Raw genomic sequence first — 3,317 nt, forward strand, 5'->3', positions numbered from 1 at the left:
TCGCCCTAATTTCTACAAACTTTATCGAAATGGGGCAAATAATATACCGTTGAAAAGCTAAGGATAATGCGAAACTTTTTCATGTTGATGGTTTTCTCTGATTCCTAGTCGTTTTCAAGTAATTTCGAAAATGGCGAGATCATTCGTTCTGCCTTTATCGCGAAACAGATTCTTCAAAAATGCACCACGTGAAGAACCTGAACTTCTCGACATGTCTACTTGAACTTCACTCTGTTTTTCACATGCTTTTTTGCCCATAGCTCTCCATCCACTCACCGGCACACTCACCGAAATTGAGCAAGTAATATATCGGTGGAAAGCTGATGTAAACACGCAACTTTCCCGTGTTGATCGTTTTTTCATACTCGCGGTGATTTTAAAAGTTTTTCACCTAAAATTCATTCACTATAGTAGTTGAACTTCTTGCTGTTTTCACGTTGAACTTCTGTGACGTATTTTCGTTTGTAATTTTCTCATCCATTTCGTCAGTGTTACACAAATGATATTCTTTTTGTACAAACCTCTCTCACAATATTTTTTTAACTTTCTCAGACCGCGGACTTGAACTTACACAAATGATATTCCTGTCGTTTTGAAGTAAATTAGAGAAATGACGAGATCATGATTTCTGCCTTCATTGCGAATGGAAACGCACTGCGTGAAGTAGTTGAACTTCTCGGGCATGTCTGTTTGAACCTCACTCTTTTTTTGACGTGCTGTTTTTTGCACTGCGTGAAGTAGTTGAACTTCTGGGGCATGTCTGTTTGAACTTCACTCTGTTTCACTTTATTGTATATTTCTTATATGAAACACACACCATACAGTACGTGAACTTCTGGATGTTATCACTTTGAATTGCTCTCTGGTTTGAGTGAATTATTTTAAAACACAACAAACAACATCTTTTTATGTGTATTGGACATCTAAATACGCGGTGAACCTCTCTCACAAGAATTTTTGAACTTTTCCTCGCCGAGCACTTGAACTTCTAGCAACCATTTTTTTTAATTTATGAGTTGTTTTTAAAAGTGCAAAAAAGGTTTTATTTTTTGAACAGGTAAATCCTAGGTTTTAATAAACTTTGAACTTCTCTGTTATTTCAATTTGAACTTCACCTTTTTATATTTTGAGTAAAGAATTGTATTCGATTTTTATACGGAAAAAAATCAAACATGGAAATACAAGGTGAACCTCTCTGTCAAGAACTTTTGAACTTCCCCGGACAGAGCACTTGAACTTCTTTCAACAAACTTTTTAAGTTTTTATTTTTTATACTTTTATCCTCACCTGAAATGCATTCTTTGCAGTATTTGAACTTCTCGTTGTTTTCACTATGAACTTCTGTCACATTATTGTGTATACATCGAATTACACGCAATTGAAGGTCAGACGTCATTTTTTGCCATTTTAAAACATGTAATTGGAGGTCGGACGTCCCGCGATATAAATTCTGAACCATGCACGAAGGAGCACGTGCACTTCTTGCAACAAACCTTTTAAGCTTTTTATTTTCTATTCTTATATTCTTATCTGAAACGCATTCAGTGTAGTAGTTGAACTTCCCGATGTTTTCACCTTGAACTTCTATCACGTATTTTTGTTCAACCTCTGTCATAAGAATTTTTTAACTTTCTCGGGCCGAGCACTTGAACTTCTAGCAAAAAATTGGACTTTTCCTTTTTATTCATTTTTTCTCTTATGAAACACACACCATGTACGTGAACTTCTGGTTGTTATCACTTTTGAGCTGCTCTCTGCTTAAAACACTCATCAAAATTGAGCATGTAAATCCTAGGTTTTTATAATTTCTGAACTTCTCTGATTTTTTAATTTGAACTTCTTAGTTTTATTCTTTGAAAATAAAAAAATTGATTTTTATGTAAACATCGTACAGTTTTTTTAAAATTGAACTTCATACTTTAATTTTGCATAAAGCTGGAAAAATTGAGTTTTTTTGTATACATTGAACAACTCCAATTTTTAAATTTGAACTTCTTGGTATTATTCATTTCTAAAATTGAACTATTCTATTTTTTAAAATTGAACATCTTGATTTTTTTTAATTTGGACTTCTTAGTGTTATTCATTTCTAACGGAAAAAAATCCTAGTTACTAGTTGAAAGGACATGCGGTGCCCCAATGTGTGGTTTTGGTAATTGATGACATTCTCTATGGACTAATGGTTGCATTGAGTTATATTTGAAGGATTTTTCCATAGGAATTTCTTTGAAGTCCATGTGTTGGTTTCAAGGAGTTTATGGGTTGACCAAGGTGCTATTAAGGAATTATTCCAAGATTGGTCATGTGAGTGTTGAGCTTATTGCAAGCATGTCTTGCAGAAGAAGATTGTGTGATCATTCATGTTTACCTTCAAGACATCATCCAAACGAAGAGAGTTGGAAAGATTCAAGGTTGATCAAGACTAAGTCAAGAGTGAATCAAGTTGATCAACTCACAAAGCGTAGAAGATGTACCGAGAGGGATCAAGTGATCCCATGGTATGGTAAGCATTGTCCATTGCACTTTGTGTACTAACCCATGGTCTATGTGAGAGTCTATGTGGGGTTAGGTATGTGTCCATGGGCTTGCGTCAAGAGGAAGATATCATACAACCCATGGAAAGGATGACATCAAGTGGTGATCGTCATCAACATTGCCATGTGCAAGTTCAAGTGGAGCATCACGAAGAGATCAAGTGCTTGAAGCTTGCTATCCATTGTGGTGTCAATGGACTTGTGAAGATGTGCCGAAGAGTGGCTCACCCATAGTGGAGTATGGGGGAGCAATAATCTAGTCTCCATCGACCCAACGCAATCAAGAAAGGTGGTCCATCTTGAGGAGGACAAGATCGTCATCATCTAGCTCAAGTGGATCATGTGCAAGGAAAAGGTTTGCCCTTGATAGGTTTTCTATTTTACCGGTCTCATGGTGGTAGTTGGGAGACCGGGTTATAGTATCGATAGCCGTACTATCAAGGGGGGCTCTCAAGTGAGTAGCTTGATCGTATCGTTCGTCGAGAGCTCAAACCATTGCATCCTTGCATCATGTTTCTTGGTTCTTGTTTGGTTCTCTTTGTGAGTCTTAGATCTTATGGTCATCTTGATGACAAGCTTGAGTTCATCGAAAACGGAGTTTGCATTCGTCTTCTATGATGTTTTCGGTGTTGGAGGTTTTACCAGTCTTATCCGAGGAAGGGTTCTCACCATTTTCTTTTGGGTCTTTTCTCATTTGCTTCTTATTGGTATTTATATTAAGATTGTGTTAGCCCTTGTGACTAGCTTTCTAACAAACTTGGTTTCGTCGAATTCGGAGTCCGT

Source organism: Aegilops tauschii, chromosome 1 (genome assembly GCF_002575655.3).
Source record: "Aegilops tauschii subsp. strangulata cultivar AL8/78 chromosome 1, Aet v6.0, whole genome shotgun sequence".
Taxonomy (NCBI): domain Eukaryota; kingdom Viridiplantae; phylum Streptophyta; class Magnoliopsida; order Poales; family Poaceae; genus Aegilops; species Aegilops tauschii.